At 40.0% G+C, this 27,987-nt stretch overlaps 1 long non-coding RNA gene and 1 other non-coding gene across 7 annotated transcripts in view; both read left to right on the forward strand.

Annotated features, from left to right (window-relative positions):
• Positions 1 to 737: 737 nt before the first annotated feature.
• LOC137226147 (uncharacterized) overlaps positions 738 to 27,987 on the forward strand; it is a 69,852-nt gene continuing 42,602 nt past the window's right edge. For 3 of the 6 annotated variants that reach the window (XR_010944200.1, XR_010944202.1, XR_010944203.1), the window contains exons 1-4: positions 738 to 5,935; positions 6,487 to 8,252; positions 9,594 to 9,672; positions 21,067 to 21,228. This is a non-coding gene — a long non-coding RNA (uncharacterized lncRNA). The remainder of the gene's footprint in view (positions 5,936 to 6,486; positions 8,253 to 9,593; positions 9,673 to 21,066; positions 21,229 to 27,987) is intronic. The other 3 variants (XR_010944205.1, XR_010944204.1, XR_010944201.1) reach the window with 2 other exon arrangements.
• Positions 22,128 to 22,200, forward strand: TRNAF-GAA (transfer RNA phenylalanine (anticodon GAA)). The gene has a single exon. It is a non-coding gene; the product is annotated as a tRNA-Phe (tRNA).

A 27,987-nucleotide genomic window follows, 5' to 3' on the forward strand; every position in this document is an offset into this window, starting at 1 on the left:
AGGAGTTGCCTGATCAAATAAGGATCTCTGAACTGTTAGTTTGAAACACATCCTGAACAATGATGTCATTCTAATCTTCCAGGAAAAACACTAGAGGACTCAGGCAAGAGATGACTAATGTTAAAGCTACTCCCTGTTTTTTTGTTTTGTTTTTTTGTTTTCGTTTTTTTTTTTGCGGCACGTGGGCCTCTCACTGCTGTGGCCTCTCCGGTTGCGGAGCACAGGCTCCGGACGCGCAGGCTCAGCAGCCGTTGCTCACGGGCTCAGCCACTCCGCGACATGTGAGATCCTCCCGGACCGGGACACGAACCCATGTCCCCTGCATTGGCAGGCGGACTCTCAAACACTGCGCCACCAGGGAAGCCCGTTACTCCCTGTTTTAATATGGCTCTTTGGAACCTGTGTGGAACTAAGACTGGGAAGATAAGAATCCTTTAGCTGCTCTGGGGTAATGCTCAGATAACAGATTCGTTAGGGTTTCCTGAGGCCATGACACCCATGGTCCTTGTTTATCCTGCATACCCTTCCATCAGAGCAAGGTTGATTTCTTGGGTGTAATTATTGATTTCTGGGTCAGTGCCAAGACAGCATGTCTGAGGCCCTTCCTAAACTCATACCCTCTTATTCCTTATAATTACAGTATTTCTTTTAGTTTTCAGCTCTGAAAAATGCTAGCAACTGAGTGCTCAAGAGGGCAGGATTCTTGTACCATTAAAAGCCTCCATTACCACCTGAAACTTTGACCTTTCTTACTGGCTATTCAATCTTTCTGAAGACCTGGACTGGGCTCCTGCCTGGTTAGGAGGTGCTGAGTGGCCAAGTCTCTCCAGGACTGTCCAAGGAGGCTCTGCATGCCCTAAGAATCAGGCACCACCACTCCCACTTCATACTCGGCACAGGTACACGAATTGCTTTTACAGCATTTCATGTAGTTCTTATTCTCTCAACTAAATTGGAAGCTCTTTCGGTGGTGGGGAACCCATCAACAGCCTTTAGCTCTCAAGGAAGCCCTGGAAGTTTTGTAGGAACTCAGTAGTGTTTGTGGTTGATAATCAGATAGATAATGAAGAATGAGGAGGAAGGAAGAGGAACAGGGGGAGAAGTTGGCAAGGGACAGATATCAGTAGAACCAGGGACATCGGAAGGATGACACGAAGACTCAAGGTTCAGAAGCCCTGGATTCAAGCAGGATGGTGACACTTAGTGCAATCCGGGCTCGTGGTGCTTTCGTTGGCATCTTGTCATTTTCTGTTTGGAGTTTAGAGGTATCTAGCAGGAGACAACAGAGAGGCATGGTTGTTCATAGGCCCAGGAAAAACGTCAAGGAAACTGCTCAGTGGAAGGCAATGCAGGCACTTTTCTCCTCTGCTCTCACCCTGGCACCTACCCTCAGGGGCTCCTGCGGCCCTGGGAGCCACAGACCAGGGGTCTCCTCCCCAGCAGAACAAGTGAGAGGTCACTGTTAGGCAGCTTTGGCTCTTGCTGGTGGGAAAGTTCTAGATGTCACCCTCTCCCATATTTAGACCCTTTTTACTAGAATGTCCCCTAAATCACAGGGTGGTGGTTAGAGGCGTCTTAAACTGTTGACATCAAGAAGGTCCAGGGGCCAAGGACAAAGTGCCAATGCCTGGGGAACCTGTATCGGGGCAGTAGATAGAGCAACGGGGCCAACGCTGTTCCAAGGGGGACAATGAGGGCCGAGCTCCTGGGTGGCTGCTGCACTCGTTGCTGCTTCTCTTCTGTTCCTCTGCCCAGAGCTTCTTCCCCAGACAGATAGGTCTCCTCCACCATCAACTGCGAAGAATGAAAAGGACCAGTGGTTCCAGCAAAACTTTGACCATTTAAGCGATGGTAACGGGTAAGTCTTGCAACAGGTAAAAATCCATAAGCAGGGCAGGTGGCGACCGGTGAAGGGTGGCGTAAGCCTGAGGCCTTGTGGAGGGTTCCACGGAGATAGGGGAGGAGTAGGGGCACAGATGGGGAGGGGAACCAAAGTTTTCTACCTGCCTCCTCCAGGCCAGGCTCTGAACTAGGCATTTTGCATCCTATCTCATTGTTCTGTTTTTACTTTTAATTAAGAAATATTTCAAATACGCACAAGAGTACAGAAAAGAACATCGTGGATACCCCTGTAGCTGCATCTAACAGATGTCAACACTTTGTGGAATTTCTCGCCATCTCTTTATTTTTGTTTGTTTGTTTTGTTTTTCCTAATGACTTTTTATTTGTATTTATTTATTTATGTAAACATCTTGATTGGAGTATAATTGCTTTACAATGGTGTGTTAGTTTCTGCTTTATAGCAAAGTGAATCAGTTATGTATATACATATGTTCCCATATCTCTTCCCTCCCCATCTCTTCTGAGGTCTTTTTCAGCATCGTTGCTTGCGGCATGTGGTAGAAGACCAGCTAGTACAATTTTAAAAATAAGAAAGCAAGGAAGCCGAAACAAATAGTTGTCTTCCAAGAAGGCCAGTTGTTATGTGGTTCTCATCTTTGATATCTATTCGTATATTCTGTTCATGTCTTATTTTTTGGAATTTGGGATGTTTATTTTTTATTTATTTTTAACATGTTTATTGGATTATAGTTGATTTACAATGTCGTGTTACTTTCTGCTGCTCAGCAAAGTGAATCAGTTATCCATATATCCACCCTTTTTAAGATTCGTTTCCCATATAGGTCATTACAGAGTATTGAGTACAGTTCCCTGTGCTCTACAGAGTGTCTTATTTTCAAAATATTTTAATGATTTTTTTACTACAGGAAATTTTACTCATAATTCCCCCTCCTTACATAACTGTTTCTATATCCCTGTGCTCTCATGCGTTTTTCTCCTTTTCATGTAGTTACAATCATAGTTTCTATGTAATTTGGAGCTCTGTTTCTCCTCTGTCATGGCCACAGAATATTCTTTCATAAACTTACTCTATTGTTAGCATCCATGGAAAATGGCTTTGCTTACCAGCCATTCTGTTGAGTTTGTGTGCCCACATTTCCTTTAGGGGAAATATTATGTTATTTCTCTTGGCTTTGCTTTTACCTCTTTCAATTCCAAATTACGATCATGAAGATTTTTTAGATGCATAGAACTGAGCTGATCATACTAATTTCATGGCATATAATCACCATCACTCTACGCTGCAGCCTCTCTTTTACGATTTTATTTTATTTTCCTCTCTCCTCACTCCTCGTTCCTAATATTATTCCCCTCCTGTGTCTGGTATGTTTACTATATACCTTTCCAAATGATTTTGTAAGTTTCTTTACATGTATGTTCATGAGAAACATATGTATTGCTTTCTGTTTTAGAAAATGTACTTAAATGTTATCATGCCCTAAATCAATTCTGTTCCTTACTTTCTTTTTTCAATCAACATGAGGTTTTGAGATCTGTCCTTGGTGTTATATGCACAGCTAGCTCCTTCCTTCCTTCTGTTCAGCAATCTCTATGCGTGGTGGTGCACATTTTACTTATCTGTTCCCGTTTTTATGGACAACTTCATGGTCTCTAACTACTAGAAGCCCCAATGCATCTATGAGAAAATTTTTCTGGGAAGTAGACTCAGGAGGAGAAAAGCTGTATCTGAAGGTACAGGTTTCTCAGTTTCACAAAATCCAGCCATATTGCTCTCCAAATGAACACACAAGCTATGGTCCCACCAGCAATGCATAAGGGTTCTTGTTTTTCCACGTCCCTACCAACAAATGCTTTTATTGAAATTCTGAATTTTTGACTATCTGAGGGGTAAAAATAGCATCTCATGGTTGTTTTATTTTTTTCCTGTGTGGTTTTTTTTGAGGTATAGTTGACGTACAATATTATATAAGTTACAAGTGTACAAAGAGTGATTCACAATTTTTAAAGGTTATACTTCATTTATAGTTATTATAAAATATTAGCTGTATTCCCTGTGTTGTACAATGTATCATTGTAGCTCATTTTACACCTAATAATTTGTACCTCTATAATCCCCTACCCCTGTATTGCCCCTCCCCTCTTCCCTCTCCCCATTGGTAACCACTAGTATGTTCTCTGTATCTGTGAGTTCTCAGCGTTGTTTTTTTGCGGTACGCGGGCCTCCAACTGTTGTGGCCTCTCCCGTTGTGCGGCACAGGCTTCGGACGTGCAGGCTCAGCGGCCCAGCCGCTCCGTGGCATGTGGGATCTTCCCAGACCGGGGCACGAACCCGTGTCCCCTGCATTGACAGGTGGACTCTCAACCACTGCGCCACCAGGGAAGCCCTCAGCGTTGTTTTAATTTGCACTTCTCTGTTTCTAGTGAGGGGTCAGTTTTCTTTTGTGAATTGAACATTACTATTCTCTATCCATTTTCCTATCGGGTGTCTTGTCTTTTTTCCCCTCTCATTTGTAGGAGTCCCATCAATATATTAAAAGTGCTATACCTTAACCTGATTCTTTTCTAGTCACGTTAAAAATGGACTAAAAACAATTTATCTGTGTCTAAATAAGCTAACACAGAAAGTTAAATATTTGTAACCCTCACATGAGCTGTCAATTTCAAAGCTGGGAGAGAAGATGAAAAGGTCACAAGATGGGAGAAGCTCTGAGCTGCAAACACCAGAGACAGTGTGCTTTTATTTGCAAGCAAGAGAAGCTCAACTCAAATTAAGCATAAAGGAGGACTGTACTGGCTCTCAAAAGTTCAGGGAGGTCAGGCTTCAGGCAGGGAGAGACACAGAGAAAGAGTTTATCATCTCTTGCTTCTGGCTTTGCCTTGCTGTGGGACAGGCTTCCTCTTGACAGTAACAGAGACCACCCCTGGGCTCTCCAAGCTAAGGGATGCTTGTGATCTCCTTGTCAAAGGGAGTGTTTGGGTGTCACTGAGGGTGGCGTCTGTACTCAAGGTTACTCAGAGTCTAATCGGCATATACAAAATTATTACTTGACTGTAGTAAGTCAAAATTTGACTTTGCTAAAATTTATAACTTTAATAAGTTATCAAGTCCTTTCTACTACTCTTTAGTAAGTGACAAATTTAGAAACCTAATTCTTCTTTGTACTTTAAAAATTAAATTACAGATCTTACCTATTTATAAACCTAACAAATGTTAACAGTCACTTTTAAGGGTGCTTTTGTAATCTAATAAAATTCTCTTAAATATTTAAACTTTATTTGTAAATTTAATATGTTCAATTTTCTTTGAAGTCCTTCAAAATCTTAGTTTAACAAACTAACCTTCCCAAGTACCTAGATGTTCTGATAAGTCAAATACATTAAAATTGTTCATATGGAGACTCATAAATTCTCTTAAATGTTCTCATACTGTTTACGACCTTAATCAACTTCTCTTATTCCTTTCACCTGAAAAACTCAAGTTTAAGTCAGTTACCAAATGTGCTTTTTCATTGGAATGACTGGATTAACCTGTTAAGTACTCAAATTCTCCTAAGCATTACCAGTGCTTAAAATATCCAATGTGCACGGATTGTTTTTATCTCCATATGTGATGAAGTTGAATGCAACCAGAAGTCTTGGTCAGGACATAAGATCTGGAGTACCATGCTGGGAGGGTATTTTTCGTCAAGAGGGACAAACAGAGCTCTCTTTAAGGGCCATTGAGCCAACAGGGACTTTGAGTCCATGCTTATCAAATGGGGTGGCCTCACAGCCATTCTCAAATTACTGTATACATTATTTAATTCTGAAATCAGATTTGAGACTATAAGCCCCTGACCAGATGATTTCAGCATTTGACTGGATTCAGCTATTAATTCTTTGATTCTCTTCTAAATTCTTTTCATATCCTTCTTACCTAGCAGGACAAAAAATTTATAGTTTTGTGCACATCTGACTGAATTCTGCACACCTCTGAAGAACTGGTCAGGCTCTGCTGTCACAAATCCAAATTCATACCAATGACACTTCAGAGCAGAAAAATCCTCTTTCCAAGAATAAACCACAGTTCCAGGTGAGAGAACTCAACTTGGTTCTGTTTGTGCTGTGTGCTCATTTCTGGAATAATCTTTGTATCCTGGACTATGAAATATTTGGACTGTCCTGTCTTGAGAAAGAGGCTTTCTCTTCTTCATGGTGATATTAAGAAAAAACATATGTTTTTTCTTAAACACATACATTTATAATTAACTAAATGTAACTACGTATTAATGTATGGGTGTATATCTTATAGATATTATATGATGCATAAAATCATGATATAAGGTACCTAGGTATTCCTTTTTTAAAGGATAGATGTAGAATTTTATCAAATGTCTTTTGGAAATAATGAAGATGATCATATAATTTTTCTATGATTTATTAAACTGGTAATTATAAAATGGTAAATTACATTAGATTTCCTAATGTTGAAACTTCCATCACTAATATGCATCCCACCTGGCATCATGTATTATTGCTTTAAAGTGCTGATAGAATCTTCTGGCTAATAGTTTGTTTTATTACATCGATATTTATGACTGAAATTCCCTTGTAATTTTCTTTTTCATGGATTTTCTTTGTCAGGTTTTGATATCATATGTAACTCCAATTTTTTTTGAAAAAGGGAAGACTTCCTCCATACTCTATGCTCTGGAGCTATTTAAATAACATGAAGGGACTTCCCTGGTGGTCCAGTGGTTAAGAATCTACCTTCCAATGCAGGGAAAGTGGATTTGATCCCTGGTCAGGGAACTAAGATCCCACGCGCTGCAACTACTGAGCCCGCGTGCCACAACTAGAGAGAAGCCTGCACGACACAACAGAAGATCCCACGTGCACAACTAAGACCTGAGGCAGCCAAATAAATAAATAAATATTAAAATAAATAAATAGCATGAAAATGATCTGTTCAAGGGTCAACTGTATTTCTCTTTCATTCTCTCTCTTCTTTCAAATTTCTCTATTCCTTCTATGATAATTTGTCTAGAAGTTCTATCTTTTCTGCAGTGTCTTTTAATAATGCATATTTTCTGACACAATCATTAATTACATACAGATTCACAAAATTATTTGCTTAGATTTGAGTGAACAGCTCTATAATTTTTCGAATGCCTTTGAGAGATTATTTCTCTATTCTCATTCTTATTTTATTTATATGTACTCTTTTACCCTTTTTCTTGATTAGATTAGATTAGGGTTTCTCAGCCTTGGCACTACGGCCATTTGGGGCCCAACGATTCTTTGCTGTGGCGGACTGTCCCAATATTGTAGTACGTTCAGCAGCGTTCATGAGCTTGACTCACCAGATACCAGTAGCAACCCCCTTTCACCCCAGTTGTGGCAGCTAAAATATCTCCAAACATTGCCAAATGTCTGCTGGGGGTGAGGGTGGGGCAAAATTGCCCATGTTGAGAACTACTACATTAGATAACAGTTTATCTGGGTTATTTAAATTTTCATTTTGTTTTTAGAGAGCAAGATGGTTTTATTCTTCTAGTTCTATCATTTTTCAGTCTCATTGACTTCTGCTTTTATCTTTATTACTTCTTTTGGAGCCATTTTGTCTATGTTTGTCTAAATAGCTGGGTTGGATACCTCATTTATTTATTACTGCTCTTACCTGTTTCACCCTATGGTGTCAAGTGGGGTTCAAGGGGGTGTCTGCATCCCCCAGCCCAGTCCACCCTCACAGATCATTTTGTATCACGCTAGGGGTCATTGGCTTGCCCCGTGGATGTTTCATCACTTTGGAGAAGTCTGTGCTTTGCCAGCTCTTCCCAACTCTCTCCATGATTTGGATTCTTAGTGTTTTCTATTTTCCTCAGAGAATGAGTTGCCATTTCTTTTTATCCTTTTTTGTGCATTTGGTTCATTTCAGAGTGAAAAAGATGGTAGAAACACCTTTCAACATCATATAATCCCAAGTCTAATATGCTAATTCTGTTAGGTCTGATTTGAGCAAATGATATTGTTGGCTGCTAATTGTCAAAATGTACCTGCAGTTTGTAGGAACAGCAACTTGCAATGTCACTTGCTTACATCCGTCCTCAGAACCATCATCCAAATCTTTATTTTTGACAAACTAAATTGTACTACCACCCTACTGTTAGAAACAGCAAACAGACAAATCCCAGTTGTGGTGCGTTGATGATTTAAAATAATGCTCTTCTTGCCACAGAGGCATTTAATGGATGATAACTTCCATAAACATGGTGGCCCAGCACATCTAATGACTGTGCTGCCAGGCAAAACATGGATGTCAACGAGCGTTACCCGGATGAAAAACACTGAGACATGGGAGCCCTCTTCCTTGTGGAACCCAGATTTTATGGACAAAGCCTGCCAACTGTGTACGTTTATGAGATTTTTGTACTCTCTTGCTCTAAATTAAATAGACTCTTCATGTTCTTAAGCTATAACCTCATTTCAGAATTTAAACTTGAAAAGATATATACTTTGTCAGTCTCAAAATTCTCTCTTATTAGGCTGAGAGGACTTAAAATTAATGAAATTTAAACTCTTAAAATAACCACCACTCAGAGGCAGTAGTGACCAATGTATTAAAAACAGTTTGTCATTGTTAAGTGTAAGGCCAAGGTTTGCCTTACAGAGACAGTGCCGAGGCAGCATAGAAGGCCTGGTTGTTCTTCAGTGTGTTATCCTTCCCACCTAGTATTATGTGTATTGTGCAGTGGAAAAGTGTGATTTTTAAAAAAACTTACTTATAATTATTATCATTCTATGAAACCAAACAAAGAATTATAAAGTGTTTCTAAAAGTTTTAAAAATTGGGTGCAAAGTCTTCCCTCTCATTTTAAAAGGAGCATGCATTGCTTTTAACAACTCCGAGAATGCTATTCATGTCAGCGCAGTGATATCTTTATTATGAGAATCATAATTCTTGGTACCCTTTAACAGTGAAAAGCTATTAATAACTTTATGTTAATAGCAGAGGTCTCTTTCTAGCTTCAAAAAATGTGCTTTTGGAATTCTAAGTCACTGACTTTTTCGTGATGTGGTGACAGTCCGATAATTTCATGAGCTCTACCTTTCTTCAATGAGAAATTGTGATTTGTCGGTGGGTGTTGTTGGAATATCGATATAGGTTTTCTGTATGGTCCTGAAACACTTTTCAAAAATGGAGGTACTAACTGTATTGACCGAAGTCACAGCCTGTATTTGACAAGGTCAGAAATAACCATTGACTCTGAATTCAATTAACCTGTAACACATCCAAGGGATCCAATAAATTGTTTTGGGGTGGAGTTGCTCTTTATTTGCTAGGACAAAACTTATATGACTTCAGTGTTTACGGCACTCCTTCCTTCTCCATTTGCTACAGAAAATCCTATATTTGCTGGATCCCTTCCTCCCTGTGTCCACCCTACCTTCTAATCACTGAAGAGAACACCAAGATAGCTGGGAAAGAGATTAGGTTGAAACACATAAAAAATTTTGGAGAAAAGGAAAATAAGGTCCTTGAACTGGGGCTAAGAAGAGAGTATGAGGGTTTGGCTTGTGAGGTTTCCCAAACAGAATAAGGAAGAACAGAAGGGTCAAAGGTGGGTCATGACTTCTATCCTCATTAATGTGCTTTGCGGTTCGCCTGCTAAGAATAGAATTCTCTTTTAATGACTGTGGGTTTTAATTACTGTAGGTTGTTAAATTGTCCTTTAAATGTGACTTCACAGAATGACCCCTGAGCAACATTGAGACAGGCTTGGACCTGGGATGATTTGCTGCAATGCTTGCCCCTGGACAAATGTCTCCGTGAGTAATAAAATACAAAAAAACTATAAGGGACAAAAAATAACGGTGTGCATGTGCAGTTGGGGCAAATTCTAGACAACAAGATACAAAAGATACAAAAAAAACCCTGCCACTTCTGAAGAGCTGGGAGCAAACACAGGGTGTTGGGGGCAAAAGCAGGGTACTTCACATACCCCCTGCGTTCAACACTACCAAAGGGGTGGGCAAACCACCTAAGCTACCCCTCCAGCCTGACCCCTGGACACACCCCTACCCTCACCCCATGTAAGGAACCAGCTCTTCCCCCTTGGGGAGTGAGCCAGGGAACCTGTTTTTTGTTCTCACTCCCTCCTGCGGCCCCAGGAGCCCCAATAAAGCCTTGCCTGAATTTCTTGTCTGGCCTCTAGTCAAAGTCTATTGACTGGGGAAGGCCAAGAACCCTGGTGGGAATCAGCGGGACACCTCTCCTCATAATTTATTCAGGGTATTGCTCTATCTCGAATAGAAACTGAAGGCTGATAGGGATTAGGAAATCAATATTTTTGAAAAAAATTTTTAAACAATTTTTAAAGAAGCAAACTTTTTAGCATGTATTACTGTAGCCTAGATTACTATCTGTCATACTGTTACAGTAAATGATTACTATATAATATAGGGATTCTTACTGTATTAACTCGTATAACATTTATGAATCACATTATATGGTCCCTTGTTTGTTTGTTTTTTAATTAATTAATTAATTAATTTTTAGCTGTGTTGGGTCTTTGTTGCTGCACGCAGGCTTTTCTCTAGTTGCGGTGAGCAGGGGCTACTCTTCGTTGCGGTGCGCGGGCTTCTCATTGCGGTGGCTTCTCTTGTTGCTGAGCACGGGCTCTAGGGGCGCAGGCCTCAGTAGTTGTGGCATGCGGGCTCTAGAGTGCAGGCTTAGTAGTTGTGGCGCACGGGCTTAGGTGCTCCGCAGCATGTGGGATCTTCTTGGGCCAGGGCTCAAACCTGTGTCCCCTGCATTGGCAGGCGGATTCTTAACCACTGCGCCACCAGGGAAGCTCCTTTAGTGGTGTTTTAAACATTTCTTTTCCTGATTTTTAAAATTGGTATTTTGGGGGGAAAGTATAGATGATTATAAAGAAAGAAAAAATGTTTCTCATAATCTGATTGAGATGTGATTTATAATAAGGAATATATGTTTGATCTTCCTCCCCACTTCCGGCACAGAGCTCCTTAAACCCTTGGAATCTCCTAAGTGACAAAGGTGTCTTTTGTTATGTGTTAAGGTGACTTTTGGATGCACGTAAGGATGGGGGCTTGTTGCCCGGAGAACCAAACATGTGAGTAGAGGGTTGGAATTTTCACTCCCACCTTCTTGACCTCCAGGAAAAGGTGATGGGCTGGAGGTTGAATCAATTATCAATGGCCAATGATTTAATCAATTTTGACTGTGTAATGAAGTCTCCATAAAACCCCAAAAGGACGGGTTTTGGACAGTTTCTGGGTTGGTGAACACATGAAGATTTAGGGTGAGTTTCATGTCTGAAGAGGTCATGGAAACTCCCTGCCCTTACCCCTTACCTTGCCCTATGCATCTCTTCCATCTGGTTGTTCCTGAGTTATATTCTTTTATAGTAAACCGATAATCTAGTAAGTAAAATGCTTCTCTGAGTTCTGTGAGCCACTCTAGCAAATCAATTGAATCGGAGGAGGGGACGTGGGAACCTCTGATTTACAGCCAGTTGGTCAGAAGTACAGGTGACAACCTGGGCTTGCAATTGGCATCTGCAATAAAGGGCAGTCTTGTGGGCCTGAGCCCTTAACCTATGGAATCTGATGTTATCTCCAGGTAGATAGTGTCAGAATTGAGTTGAATTATAGGACACCCAACTGGTGTCGAACCATTGCATGGTGGGAAAACCACGACACACATGTTGGAATTTGGGTGCAGCATGTAACTGACCAATCAGAGATAATGGTCGCTAAAATCTTGGTTTACATTTGTTTATTCTTTTTCTATGGTTAAATATTGTAATATATATATTACAATATATAATTGACGTTTATATATATATAAACCTCAATTCAAATAGTGTTGAGAAGCTAGAAGGGGGAGCTCTCATCCCTGGCAAGAGCTCAGCCAATGAGAGCCAGTCACAACTTAGCCAATGAAAAGCCATGGACTCTTTGTTTACTATCTCCCTCCCAACTTCCTTTTCCCTTTATAAAAGAATTCTGGTTTTGCACGTGACTCACCATGATTGTAGAACCCAAACTGCAATTCTTTGCTAATCCCAAATAAATCCATTTTTTGCTGGCAAAATAACTGGCAGTCTATTTGTTTTAGGTCAACAAAATATAGTGTTTTTTTTTTTCTCCAAACAGAGTCAAACTGTTTTAGGTTTTATATACTATTTTTCCTTCAGTGACATTGTTGTTTCTGGAAATGCAGCCTTAATTCTATGAGTCTAGCTGACCTTTCTTTTCTAAGAGAAGGGGAGAATGGATATTTGGGTCCACCTAGCACTCCCTGTTACAGCCCTTAGTAGGGAAATGAGTCAAAAGCTCTTTTACTTTCTGTAAGGTCCTTGATATAAGTGGCCAATATGCTCCCCAGAAATGTTTTTCTAGTTTATTCTCTCCAATATTGCACAAGTGTGTCTGCTTCATCTAGCTCTTGCCAGCATTTAATATTATCATTGAAACAAAATATTCGACAGTTCGATAGGAGAAAAAAAATCATCACTATATTTGCCTTTTTATGACTATTAGTAGGACTAAATTTTTTTCATATGTTCATTGACTGCATTTCTTCTTTGTGAATTGTTCTTTATGTCTTTAGCACATTTTTTTGATATCTGCATTCAGACACTTGGGGTATTATGCTGCTTGAAATTAGTATGTCTAGCAAGTGGAGAATGAATTTGTTTCTTCTGATGTTGAGGATTAAAAACAACCTTAACGCAAACAGACTTCCTGAGACTTATAGAAAACCCTACTGAAAAACAGCTTGATGGTAATTGTTATTTGGGTCCTTTATAACTTAGGAAATTCAAGCTCATGTTGGCTTTATCTGGGTGTCGCAGGCAAACCAGAATGACTAGAAAATACCCTCCACACCATTAACCATGGATTTTCCAAATTCTTAGAAAACAGTGAAGCAATGCCAGCTTATCTCTTTCAAATAAGAGCTACCCTTGGAGTCAGGCTGATAAGTCAATTGCCCTGGTACTGTGTGAGAGTGCATGAGGAAAAACCATCTTGTGATGGGAGCCTATCTGGGGTTCACATCCAGTGCCCAGGATGGGAAGACATACTCAAAATGAGACTTGAGAAATGGTAGCTCTTCCTGCTTTCTGCTGCCTGCATTTAATGTGTCAGTATTAATAAAAATGTCCTTTTGCTCACCTTCATTGAAATATTTAAAGCGGAAACGGGGGGAAAAGTCTCAATATGTTCTCAATATTTGCATTTTGGCCTCATAGTCAAGCATGTATTAAGTAGCACATCTGCTCTAACTGTTGTCATAAGCAAAGTGTGTTTATGCTTTAACGCTGGAGACCTAACAGCCTCCACTACGTTACCGAATCCAAGCTCGTCCTGCTCGCTGCACAACAGGCCAATAAATCTAGAGACAAGTTGTTGGGGCAAGGAATAGTGACTTTATTCGGAAACCCAGCAGACGGAGAAGATGGTGGACTAGTGTCCCAAAGAACCATCTTGCCTGAGTTAGAATTCAGGCTTCTCTTATACTAAAAGGGGAGGGAGTAAAGTCAAACATTTCCTTGTCCCGTTCAGCCTCCAGAGGGATTGTGTTAATTTCTTCCTCCCTGTAGTCATTCACAGGCAGGCCTGGTCAGGAGGTTTCCTGTGACTTAAACAAAGATATTTTAGTTTAACGCTTCCATTACCTGGGAGGCAGCGTTCCCAGAGATGGGCCATTATGTATAACTTAAGCTTGTAGGCAACATCCCTTTAGTGATTAGCCTCTAATAGAATACAAAGGTTCTTTCCTATTACACTGCCTCAGCAGCAGGCAAGCAAGCCTTGGTTGATCTTGCCAACTTCCAAACCATCATGGCAGACAAAGTAAGGGTTCACCAACAATATATGGGTCATAGTTGGTGGTTCTTACTCAGGATCCCTTGTGGTGTGGTTAAGAATAAAATACCTGAATCTGTTGGCGTACCAAGCCAAGCAAAAATTTACTTTAATGGTAGTAAATACTTAATGTAGAAACATATTTCTGTAGGTGGGTTAATCACTTGATAAATCAGTTGATCACCCACAGGGTCATCCAACTTGAGCTGTGTCTGCCCCCAGTCCCACCATGTGATACAGTTCCCTGAGAGATACCCAAGCCATACACAGTCAAGAGTTATTTATCCATTTCTAAAGGTAACTGACTGGATTGGCTTTAAAATGGGTTCTCTCAATTGTGACTTCATAGTGAAGTAAATCGTATTCCAGGATTTCCAAAATAATGAAAGAAAACTCATACTTTTGATAGGTGTAATTATCTAATTTCAATTATCTTTTAATTCTTTTCTTGTCTATAACCTGTGATAATTAACTATTTTTTGGTAAATTATGTACAATTACTGTCTTGGGATATTGAGCTGTAGGTGACTAAACACCTATCATTCATATTAAACTGGAAAAGGCATAAAACTTCTAACCAGATAGATACTTCTGAAAAAAGCAATCTCAGATTGTACTTTAGGCAGAATTTGTTGTAATATTCAAATATTTCAGTGGTCAACAAGTATTAATAGCACACTACTTCCAGTTTCTATAGTCATGCTATATGCTTATTCTCTTCCAAGTCTATAAAGCCCTTGAACTGGATTTTTATTCTTTTGCCTCTTTTAGACAGCAGAGCTGGGTCCTAGTTGGTTAATAGATCAAGACTGGCAGAATACGGCCATACTTCTCTGCTCTAACATTGACTTTTTGTTCCATCCTGACAAAATCATTTAATTTTTCAATTTCTAGATCTCTGTATTAAAAAGGAGGTCACAGAGAACTTAAAAGAATTACATTGTTTTGGTATTCTGGTTTCTGAATTACCAAAATTAAATCATATTAAACAATCTTGTATAATTTTTTCCCTATATCCTAGAATACCTTGAAGTCATTCAAAATTCTCTGGCTGCATAGTACAGCAAACACCCAGAAATGGTGAGACAAGTTTCCAGTGTCATGGTGGAAATGCTGAAAAGCCCAGAAAACAATGATAAGTTGACAAATGATTTCAAGTCAGTGAAGGTTTGCGCATGAGAATGCAGAGGAGAGTCTTGTGACATGTCAGTCTGAAAACCTGCCATGAGTTTGAATTTTCCACCATTACTAACATGGCCTTAATTAAGTTCAGGCCTACTGCTTAGAGGTAACTTATTGAGGTTTAGCACTGCCACATAATTCTGATAATTTATCACCATCATGTAAGGTCCCAGTCTCAAACGATACTTTTCAGCTGGGTTGGGGTGGAGATCAGAGAGAGAGATGTTGGATTCCACAGCAGGAAGTTCAAGGAGGACAGTGGGAGCAGGTACATCCCAGGGTACCTGAAAGTCCCCTAAAGAAGAAGCAAGCGCCACGGGTGGAGGGGTGACCCTGGACACTAGCCCACACAGTATTCCTCTTAGCTATTGGACGGAAGACTTTGGGCTACTGAACCCATGACGTGGTTCTAGGAGTCTCAGGAACTGAGCACAAGTTCTCTTTTAACCTTGAGATAGTTTTTCCTCTTGAAAGTGAAACTCTTATGAATGGTTGATTGCTTTGAGTTTGGCTTTAAAAGGGAGGAAAAGAGGTTCCTATCAGAAAATAGGAGCATTTTATAGAAGAGAGAAAATAGAAGAAAACAAGATATAATTAAAGGATGAAAAGTAATGGTTCTCACTGTTTCCTTGAAGGGTGGTCACATATCTGTCTTGGGAGTTAGCCCTGAAAAGGCTATACTTTAGGGGGTTGTAGCATCAAGAAAAAATAGGGAGGGATTAAGAAGCAGTTTCTTCTTTTAAATGTTAAAGAAAGGTCAAGGGGCAGTTCTGGAACAGTCTGAGGACCTACTTTGGAAAATGAGAATTTTGCTAGCTATGAAGGGACCTGAGACATAGACTAGAAAGCTCATGTTCAGACTTTGTCAACATTACTCACAGTTTTGTCCTTCCTTTGGTTTTCCAACAATTACTTTCGATAATAAAACTTACCAGTGGTGGGGGAGGAGGAGGGAGAGGGATCTGGGAGGCCATTTTCTGAAACATTGTTCTGTAGTCGACTAAGGTCGTCTGACAGTTACCAATGGTCAAATCGAAGGTTCTATGTCTTGACAGAAAGGTGGATTACTGTCTTTTTTGGGGAGGCTCATGAAGTAACCCGGTTGCTATAATCGACTGGATCAACAAGTTAGAGGTAGTTAGGACAAGTTAGCAGTAACTTAAAGACTCACAAAATTTAGGTAAAGAAAGTCTACAACAGGAGAAACAAAGCAAAACAAAACCCAGTGCATTTAGAAGACCATTTTCAAAGCACTTCTCAGCGTGATTGTTCTAACCAATCACTCTGGCATCTAACAGGGCAGAAGCATAAAGGGCAGTCTTTTCCTTTAATCAGGTGAAGTTGCTTCTTATTTTGTTTTTAAAGTTTTGCAATGATTTTAAAACACTGTCACGACCAATGAAAACCCTCTAGGTGACAGCAGTTTTTAACTTACATTGCTATTTAATCCATAGTTTCTAGCCACCTTTTTGGGGAATTCCTTAACACTTGACTTGATACATTGGGAACCAGGGTCCTATGGGACCTCTTAGAGGCTCATTTTTATGAAATTCAGAGCACATGAGAGATGCTCTGCTTTGTGCCATGAGAGAACTTCTAGTCCCATCAACTGTGAATGCATGGGTGTAAATCTAACACCTCTAATAAGAAATTAGCTTAAAGTACACAGTCTGCCAATGGTGAGTCAGCAACAGAGAAACATACCCAGAGTAAGCGTTACTGGGGGATGAAGGCTTTTTGTAGAAGTGCACCAAATCTTTCAGGGCTGGGGGGCACTACCTTGGGTCCTCACGGTTGATCCCTGAAAATTATAACAACCCCTTGGCCACCGCCATCTCTTCTGGCTTAGCAGGTGGCTAATGCCCCATGGAATCCTAGAAGCTGGTCCAGACAGGGATCTTAGAGAACATCTTGTTAGGAAACTGAAGCCCAGAAATGTTTGATTTTAAGGTTTCACCATAGCTAATAGGGGTTAAACATGTATTCTGAGTCCACTGGACAGTTTGTTTCACAGTGTGAAGGACACAGTATCAAAACTCTAACTGGCAGGTTCGCCTTGTCCAAACCTGCATCAAGTATGACAAATCCACAGGGAATCTAGAAACCCATAATCATAAATGCAACTTCTAAAAAGCACTTCTGCTTTCTAGGAGTACATTCTATTCTGGGGAAGCCTGGGATGTCTAGTGCGAAGGAGACCCGAACCCAGAATCAGATTCCAGTGCATATCAGGGAATGCGGCAGCAACACATGGTTCAAACTTTGAAGCTTAGGGCCCAGGAGCCCAGACAATTCTGGTCCCTCCTGGTCTGCTCTTAGAGTTGGGGTCACAGCTGGACCACTGAGTCAGGGGAATCTGCTGAACTGCAAGGTTGTGAGTCTCAGTGCCTGGGCCCGGAAGCAGATGGGGCCATGGCAGCTGTGTCCCTAGTGTGAGCAGTCATACTGACCAAGGCTCAAGACTGCAGTGGACTGTGCCTTCCCTGCAAGGCTGGGCTCCTGCAGCCACCACGGACTGGACCAGCCTGCACAAACCGGCCAAGACTCCCGGGAGATGTCTACAGTGGACTGATGAACTTGAAGAACATGAGCAGGAATGTGAAGCACATGAAGACAGGCTTTGGGAAGAGTATTTATTAGTTAACATCAGAATTTCTGATACCCGATGTGCTGTGAATGAATTCTGTAGACTGAAAGTGTGTCATAATTGATAAATTTAAGTCTCAGATTCTTTCGTCCTAGAGCCAATGTTTCACTTGGCTTTGGGATAAAAGGAATGGAGAACTGCATAGGAGCGGGGGAGTCTCTGTGGATGCAAGTGAGAAGAAACCTAATTTGAAAAGACACAGCGGTTATTATGAGTGTAACACCACCATGGCTTATTCTGAGGAGGGGTAAGACCGCCATTGCTTGTCCAGAGGAAAATCGCTTGTGGGAAACAGGCCCAAAAGAGCAAAGCTGTTCAAGAAAATGTCACAGACTTAAGGATAAGATTTGATTTAAATACCAGTGGCCTATAATTCTGAAAGGTTTTTTTTGGGGGGGTGGTCGTTTTATTTTGGTAAAAGCTGTTTTTCCTCAATATTCAGAGGTTTACTAAAAACATTTCTGTCATGATTTCCTTTTTGATTCAAAGGGTTTAAGTCTCTCAAACTCTAGAGTCTGAAATCCACAACTTAAATGTATCCTGACTTAGAATGTTTTGCTTTTATCTTCCAAAGAAAGATTTAGGAATGATGTAAATAACTGATTTAAATGTGCCTAAGAAGCAGATGAAGCAATGTATGTTCTCTTATTAAAAAGTATGGGGCTTCCCTGGTGGCGCAGTGGTTGGGAGTCTGCCTGCCGCTGCAGGGGACACGGGTTCGTGCCCTTGTCCGGGGGGATCCCACGTGCCGCGGAGCAGCTGGGCCCGTGAGCCGTGGCTGCTGGGCCTGCGCGTCCGGAGCTTGTGCTCCGCAACGGGAGAGGCCACAGCAGTGAGAGGCCCGCGTACCGCAAAAAAAAAAAACAAAAACAAAGTACGTTTTTCCACGAAGTTGCTGTGGAAAGAAATTGTGACTGCAATGATTATCCAACTATCAGACCCTAGCTTTCTGAATGATTTCAGATAAATGACTGGTTTTTTGAAATATATTGTATATCCCCGAAGTGTTTGCAATATTAACTAGGAGTTTTACTCTGGGGGCAAAAGTGTACTTTTTTAATAAAAATTTACTGGACAAAACAAAAGGATCAAAGAGTTAATCCTAGAGATTTAAAAATGATCTGAAAAAAATTAAAATTTTGTCTTTGGTTCAACATCTCTATTACTCCCAATATCTGTCTCCCCTAGATACTTACCGAGTGCTTTTAACGTACATGATCTCTTTATTTACTCTGTGAATTGGGTATTGTATTAGTTCGCTAGGGTTGTTGTGAGAAAATAGCACAGAATGGGTACCTTAACAACAGGAATCTAAATTCTCACAGTTCTGGAGGCTGAAGTCCTCGATCAAGGTGCAGGCATGGTGCGCTTCCTCTGGGGTCCGTGGTGGGAGGATCTGTTTCAGGCCTCCCTCCTTGGCTTGCAGAGGGCTCGCCTCTTGCCAGTTTTTCCCCACATGGTCATCCCTCTGTGCAGCAGTGTCCCCTGTGTCTCTTCCTCTTATAAGGACAACAGTCAGATTGGATTAAGGTCCTACCCTAAGGGCCTCACTTTAACGATCATTCTTTAACAAGGTGAATACGGTAACAGTCTGAGATACTGGGAGTGGAGACCTCAACATCTGAATTTGGGGGAAACACAGTTCAGTCCATAACAGACATTATCTCCATTTTATAGAGGAAATGGAGGAAAATGAGGTCCAGGGCATTCAGTTGCCCAATTCTTTTACTACACCAATTTTATCTAACTATCTAGGAAATGTAGAAATTTGTGCGACAAAGAAAAATGGTGTTAGATTCAGTCTCTTACTTTAAATCACATAGAATCTATTTAAAATCAATATCAGAATTTAGCTACAACCCTACCTTCCATATGTACTGAGTTTGTAGGTTTTAAAATTATTTAGGATAAAAGAATCTGAGACTTTAAGTCATCAAAGATAGCTTACCTTCAAACTACAGAATTAATCCAAGGCACATTTGGTATTAAAAATTCTAATATTAGACATTCTAAAATTCCAATATTCACTTAACTTACTAATAAATATGTTTTTTACAAACCTATTAGTTTCCAGTTGCTGCTGCAATAAACTACCACAAATGTAGTGACTTGAAATAACACAAATTTATTATCTTACAGTTCTGGAGGTGAGAGGACCAAAATTAGCCCCCCTGGGCTAAAATCAAGGTGTTGGCAGGGCTGCCTTCTTTTGTGCGGGCTCCAGGGGAGAATCCATTGTTTTGCCTTTTCTAGCTCCCAGGGGCTGCTGCCCACATTCCTCCTGGCCCCCTTCCACCTTCAAATCCAGCAGTGTCAGGCCGGGTTCCTCTTGTGCTGCCATCTCTCTGGTTCTTTCTTCTGCCACTTTGTTCTACCTATAACAACTCTTGTGATTACCTTGGGCCCATCCAGATGGTCCAGGATGCTCTCCTCATCTCAAAGTAAACTGATTAGCAAACAATTCCATCTGCAACCTTGATTCTCCTTTTCCAGGTTTCCTAACATATTGTATTGTCTGGGGATTAGTGGGACTGAGCAGAACCCTGTGGCCTCTCCAAGTACAAAGGCCTCTTCATGTCTCCCGTCTCTTGTTTATAGAAAAGCTGAAGTCTCCCAGCAACCCCCCCCCCCCCCGGAGTCACAAAGGAGCTTCCTCAAGCAGCTAATGATTAGGACAATAAAGTCACAGACTCAAGTGTCTGATGCACATTCCTGAGTTGTTTTACAGATACTGTGACTGCCACGGGAGGGAAAAAGCTGACTGCACGATGACCAGGCAGTAGCCATGACATAAACTGCTCCATCTTGAGCAATACTGAATCTATGGCTAACATAATTCCAAGAACTGGCCGTAAGAGGATGGGATTAACACTGCTGCTTATAATCTTTGTAGGCATCAAAATAATTGTAGCTTGTTCTGTCTGGTTATGTAAACAGGCAATTACAATGGTCAACAAAGAGATGCTTCAGACCCATGTTGACATCTTCTACTCTAAGAATACGGTGCCCTATGTCAGCACGAAGAAGTTCCAGAAGACCCACCTTCGCCCATAATCCCACAGCAATGGAATGATTCTCTGACAAGGGGGCGCTCATAAGCAGTTTTCGGCAGGAATGAGATCTCTGCAGGAGGCATCCTCTTTGTTCTGTCACTAATATTAAACCAGGGACCCCCATGCGCTACTCATCTCCAGCCCTAACACACCTTTCAAATCTTTTGATCACACAACACCTTGCCTAATCTGTTGGTTCTTTCCATAGATCAAAGAAGTAGAAATGAAGAATAAGTAATTAACAGATAACCAGATCTTTTTCCTAGTTTCCCCTTCGGTCATCTCATGAACAAACTGTGTGCACGAGATAGCATCTAAAGAAAAATCACGAGAAGTCAACAAGCCTGCACACAGCGGAGGGTGGTGATGACCCTGACCCCCCATCTCAATGATTAATGGAGATTACCTCCCTTTTTCCCTTTAAAAACTTCCATGGCCAAGCAGAATCTTCAGAGATGGTTTCTGGGGGACACTGAGTCTACTGCAACCCCAGATTGCCGGAGTTCTGACTACAAGCTGCTTTCCTTTCTGCCAACATTTGTCTCTCTCTCGAGTCCTGAGTTTTGAGCAGCTTTCTGAGCAGTGAGCAGCAGGACCCAGCAACAGGTAACATTAGGACCTGGGTATCTTTGGAGACCTGTTATTCTGTTACCACAGAGCTTTTCAGTTCATTTCATCTTTCTTGTTCATATATTTTTGGTCTGCATTACACTTCAGTGATCTCTTTGGAGCTTTAGTCTTCAGCTAGTTTCCAATCTTGGCTATGTTATTGAGCTTATGGGAACATTGCTTTTTTTTTTTTCTTCAGCCACGCCAATGTGGTGTGTGGGACCTTAGTTCCCTGACCAGGGATTCAACCCGTGCCCCCAGCAGTGGGAGCACAGAGTCTTAACCACTAGACAGTCAGGGAAGTCTGGGAACATTGCTTTTATGAAAAAGTGATATTTAATTAAATTTTTAAGTGGACCAAGCTGCCATTTTTCTAGAAATTAAGCATATATTAGGATGGAAATTCCAAGTAAAGACGTGTATTTTTTGGACGTGAAAAAAGTTCATGATTTATTTATTTATTTTATTTTTAATTTTTTTTACGGTACACGGGCATCTCACTGCTGTGGCCTCTCCCTTTGCGGAGCACAGGCTCCGGACGCACAGGCTCAGCGGCCATGGCTCACGGGCCCAGCCGCTCCACGGCATGTGGGATCTTCCCAGACCAGGGCACAAACCCGTGTCCCCTGCATCGGCAGGCGGACTCTCAACCACTGCGCAACCAGGGAAGCCCCATGATTTATTTTTAAACTGAAAAAACAGATTTCAGGGCAGTTAAACACAGAACTGAGAAGGGTGAAATTATTTATTACATCTAGCTTGTAAACAGGGAACTTACCTCATCATCTCTGAAGATTTGTTAAATGCCTACCTCCAGCTGACTCTGAGTATTGATTTTTTTATTATAAAACAAGTATTATTCCATTATAGTTATTCAGGAGAAGTCACCTGAACAAGCTGAGATAGCTCAGTTGGGAGAGCGTTAGACTGAAGATCTAAAGGTCCCTGGTTCGATCCCGGGTTTCAGCAGTAGTTTTGGGTTTTTGCACTAAATATAGTTTCCTGGCAGTCTTAACCAAAATATAAGCTTTAAGGGGAATATTTGGTTATTATGTTTTGAGTGGGTCAATGACTTCTCAGGGAGGGGTGGTGTCAGGTGCCCTGGTGGGCCTTTTTACTAAACCCCCAATACCTTAGTACTTCCTGACTGTAATAATAATAGCTAACTTATCTTGAGTACCTGCTGTATGTCAAGCTATCCTTTAAGCTTCCTCTGTGTATTAACTTATTTAAAATGACCACTAAAATTCTTGATAACTACTTGTTAAATAAATGAACAGTTTGGTGCCAGAGGCCTGGCATGTGGCTGGTGCAAAATGACCTTTGCTTTGACTATCGTTGTTATTTCTGTTGTCTAAGAACTTTGCAAGCTAGAGCTATGAGATGTGAATTGTTTCTAAGGACCCTTTGCTCCTCAAACTAACAAGGTAGTGTTAAAGGCCATCATTCCCCTGTACACTCTGTATTAACAATTCCTTGTTTTATATGGTAGATGTGAATGGCTATTCTCCCACCATGTTTTAATTTCTGTCAAGGGATTTAGCTTCGATTCCAAAGGTTCTTACCTGGCATCCATAGGCAGTAGGAGGTCTTTAAAGTCTCTGAAACTGAATGTAAATTTGAGTGTTCACGTGGACATTTCCCTGGGGAGAATGTCAGGGGTCTCATCAAATTTTAGGTTTGTAACCTAGAAGAAGTTTAGAAAAGTTAGATGTGAAAAGTCTCCTTACCACAAATACTTGCTGATAGTTTGTGACCCAACACTTGTGTTTTTCTAAGATGCTGAGTGATAGGGCTCTTCTTGATTATTGTGTCTTGCCCCTTGTCCAATGCTATCTACTGTGAGGGGGATTTCAGGAGGGAGCCCAAGTTGTCAACAAACTTTCCTTCTGTAATGACAGTGGCTCTTGGGGACAGATTTTTCCACAGTAAAGCAGACGACCATTTTTTAGAGGCCCCTGCTACTTCAGGGTACCCTCTCCATGACCTGTCCCCAATCACTTTGTTTAATCTAAAGAGGTGAGTACCACTTCTTTTTTTTATAATTTTTATTTTATATTGGAGTATAGGTGATTGACACTGTTGTGTTAGTTTCAGGTGTACAGCAAAGTGATTTAGTTATACGTATACATATATCTATTCTTTTTCTGATCCTTTTACCATGTAGGTTATTACAGGATATTGAGTAGAGTTCCCTGTGCTATACAGCAGGTCCTTGTTGATTATCTAGTTTATATATAGTAGTGTGTGTATGTTAAAGCCAAACTACTAATTTATCCCTCCCCCCAACACTTCCCCTTTGGTAAGCATAAGTTTGCTTTCTAAGTCTGTGAGTCTCTTTCTATTTTGTAAATAAGTTTATTTGTATCACTTTGTTTAGATTCCACATACAAGTGATGTATGATATTTGTCTTTGTCTGACTTACTTCATTTAGTATGATAACCTCTACGTCCATCCATGTTACTGCCAATGACATTATTTCATTTTTTATGGCTGAATAATATTCCATTGCGTATATGTATTACATGTTCTTTATTCATCTGTTTTTATTTATTTATTTAAACATCTTTACTGGAGTATAATTGCTTTACAATGTTGTGTTATTTTCTGCTGTATAACAAAGTGAATCAGCTATATGTATACATATATCCCCATATCCCCTCCCTCTTGTGTCTCCCTCCCACCCTCCGTATCCCACCCCTATAGGTGGTCACAAAGCACTGAGCTGATCTCCCTGTGCTACGTAGCTGCTTCCCACTAGCTATCTATTTTACATTTGGTAGTGTATATATGTCCATGCCACTCTCTCACTTTATCCCAGCTTACCCTTCCCCCTCCCCATGTCCTCAAGTCCATACTCTATGTCTGCATCTTTATTACTGTCCCGCCCCTAGGCTCATCAGAACCATTTTTTTTTTTAGTTCCCATATATATGTGTTAGTTTACAGTATTTGCTTTTCTCTTTCTGACTTACTTCACTCTGTATGACAGTCTCTAGATCCACCCACATCTCTGCAAATGACCCAGTTTTCCTTCTTATTGCTGAGTAATATTCCATTGTATATATGTACCACATCTTCTTTATCCATTCATCTGTTGATGGGCATTTAGGTTGCTTCCATGACCTGGCTATTGTAAATAGTGCTGCAGTGAACATTGGGGTGCATGCGTATTTTTGAATTATGGTTTTCTCTGAGTATATGCTCAGTAGTGGGATTGCTGGGTCATATGGTAGTTCTAGTTTTAATTTTTTAAGGAACCTCCATACTGTTCTCCATAGTGGCTGTATCAATGAACATTCCCACCAGTAGTGCAAGAGGGTTCCCTTTTATCCACACCCTCTCCAGCATTTATTGCTTGTAGATTTTTGATGATGGCCATTCTGACCGGTGTGAGGTGATACCTCATTGTAGTTTTGATCTGAATTTCTCTAATGATTAGTGATGTTGAGCATCCTTTCATGTGTTTGTTGGCAATCTGTATATCTTTGGAGAAATGTCTATTTAGGTCTTCTGCCCATTTTTGGATTGGGTTGTTTGTTTTTTTGATGTTGAGCTGCATGAGCTGCTTGTATATTTTGGAGATTAATCCTTTGTCAGTTGCTTCATTTGCAAATATTTTCTCCCATTCTGAGGGTTGTCTTTTCATCTTATTTATGGTTTCCTTTGCTGTGCAAAAGCTTTTAAGTTTCAAAGGTCCCATTTGTTTATTTTTGTTTTAATTTCCATCTCTGTAGGAGGTGGGTTAAAAAGGATCTTGCTGTGATTTATGTCAAAGAGTGTTCTTCCTATGTTTTCCTCTAAGAGTTTTATAGTGTCTGGTATTACATTTAGGTCTTTAATTCATTTTGAGTTTATTTTTGTGTATGGTGTTAGGAGGTGTTCCAATTTCATTCTTTTACGTGTAGCTGTCCAGTTTTCCCAGCACCACTTATTGAAGAGGCTATCTTTTCTCCATTGTATATTCTTGCCGCCTTTATCAAAGATAAGGTGACCATATGTGTGTGGTTTATCTCTGGGCTTTCTATCCTGTTCCATTGATCTATATTTCTGTTTTTGTGCCAGTACCATACTGTCTTGATTACTGTGGCTTTGTATTATAGTCTGAAGTCAGGGAGCCTGATTCCTCCAGCTCCATTTTTCTTTCTTAAGATTGTTTTTGCTATTCAGGATCTTCTGTGTTTCCATATAAATTGTGAAATTTTTTGTTCTAGTTCTGTTAAAAATGTCAGTGGTAGTTTGATAGGGATTGCATTGAATCTGTAGATTCCTTTAGGTAGTATAGTCATTTTCACAATGTTGATTCTTCCAATCCAAGGACATGATATATCTCTCCATTTGTTTGTATCCTCTGATTTCTTTCATCAGTGTCTTATAGTCTTCTGCATACAGGTCTTTTGTCTCCTTAGGTAGGTTTATTCCTAGGTATTTTATTCTTTTTGTTGCAATGGTAAGTGGGAGTGTTTCTTAATTTTTCTTTCTGATTTTTGATCATTAGTGTATAGGAATGCAAGAGATTTCTATGCATTAATTTTGTATCCTGCTACTTTACCAAATTCATTGATTACCTCTAGTCATTTTCTGGTAGCAATTTTAGGCATCTCTATGTATAGTATCATGTTATCTGCAAACAGTGACAGCTTTACTTCTTCTTTTCTGATTTGGATTCCTTTTATTTCTTTGTCTTCTCTGATTGCTGTGAATAAAACTTCCACAACTATGTTGAATAATAGTGGTGAGAGTAGGCAACCTTGTCTTGCTCCTGATCTTAGTGGAAATGGTTTTAGTTTTTCACCATCGAGAACAATGTTGGCTGTGGGTTTCTCATATATGGCCTTTATTATGTTGAGGTAAGTTCTCCCTATGCCTACTTTCTGGAGAGTTTTTATCATAAATGGGTGTTGAATTTTGACAAAAGCTTTTTCTGCATCTCTTGAGATGATCATATGGTTTTTATCCTTCAGTTTGTTAATGTGGTGTATCATGTTGATTGATTTTTGTATATTGAAGAATCCTTGCGTTCCTGGATAAATCCCACTTGATCATGGTGTACGATCCTTTTAATGTGCTGTTGGATTCTGTTTGCTAGTATTTTGTTGAGGATTTTTGCATCTATGTTCATCAGTGATATTGCCCTGTAGTTTTCTTTCTTTGTGACATCTTTGTCTGGTTTTGGTGTCAGGGTTATGGTGGCCTTGTAGAATGAGTTTGGGAGTGTTCTTCCCTCTGCTATATTTTGGAAGAGTTTGAGAAGGATAGGCATTAGCTCTTTTCTAAATGTTTGATAGAATTCTCTGTGAAGCCATCTGGTCCTGGGCTTTTGTTTGTTGGAAGGTTTTTTTTTTTAACATCTTTATTGGGGTATAATTGCTTTACAATGGTGTGTTAGTTTCTGCTTTATAACAAAGTGAATCAGTCATACATAAGTTGGAAGGTTTTTAATCACAGTTTCCATTTCAGTGCTTGTGATTGGTCTGTTTATATTTTCTATTTCTTCCTGGTTTAGTCTCAGAAGGTTGTGCTTTTCTAAGAATTTGTCCATTTCTTCCAGGTTGTCCATTTTAGTGGCATATAGCTGCTTGTAGTAATCCTCATGATTCTTTGTGTTTCTGCAGGGTCAGTTGTTACTTCACTGTTTTCATTTCTAATTCTGTTGATTTGAGTCTTCTCGCTTTTTTTCTTGATGAGTCTGGCTAGTGGTTTATCAATTTTGTTTATCTTCTCAAAGAACCAGCTTTTAGTTGTATTGATCTTTACTATCATTTCCTTCATTTCATTTTCATTTATTTCTGGTCTGATCTTTATGATTTCTTTCCTTCTGCTAACTTTGGGTTTTTTTTTGTTCTTCTTTCTTTAATTGCTTTAGGTGTAAGGTTAGGTTGTTTATTTGACATGTTTCTTGTTTCTTAACGTAGGATTGTATTGCTGTAAACTTCCCTCTTAGAACTGCTTTTGCTGCATCTCATAGGTTTTGGGTCATCGTGTTTTCATTGTCATTTGTTTCTAGGAACTTTTTGATTTCCTCTTTGATTTCTTCAGTGATCTCTTGGTTATTTAGTAGTGTATTGTTTATACTCCCTGTATTTGTATTTGTTACAGATTTTTTTCCTGTAATCGATATCTAGTCTCATAATGTTGTGGTGGAAAAGGTACTTGATACGATTTCAATTTTCTTAAATTTACCAAGGCTTGATTTGTGACCCAAGATATGATCTATCCTAGAGAATGTTCCACGAACACTTGAGAAGAAAGTGTATTCTGTTGTTTTTGGATGGAATGTCCTATAAATATCAATTAAGTCCATCTTGTTTAATGTATCATTTAAAGCTTGTGTTTCCTTATTTATTTTCATTTTGGATGATCTGTTCATTGGTGAAAGTGGGATGTTAAAGTCCTCTACTATTATTGTGTTGCTGTTGATTTCCCCTATTATGGCTGTTAGCATTTGTCTTATGTATTGAGGTGCTCCTATGTTGGGTGCATAAGTATTCACAATTGTTATATCTTCTTCTTGGATTGATCCCTTGATCATTATGTAGTGTTCTTCTTTGTCTCTCGTAATAGTCTTTATTTTAAGGTCTACTTTTGCCTGATATGAGAATTGCTACTCCAGCTCTCTTTTGTTTTCAATTTGCATGGAATATCTTTTTCCATCCCCTCACTTTCCGTATGTATGTGTCCCTAGATCTGAAGTGGGTCTCTTGTAGACAGCATATATATGGGTCTTGTTTTTGTATCCATTCAGACAGTCTATGT

Source organism: Pseudorca crassidens, chromosome 6, assembly GCF_039906515.1.
Source record: "Pseudorca crassidens isolate mPseCra1 chromosome 6, mPseCra1.hap1, whole genome shotgun sequence".
NCBI classification, from domain to species: Eukaryota; Metazoa; Chordata; class Mammalia; order Artiodactyla; family Delphinidae; genus Pseudorca; species Pseudorca crassidens.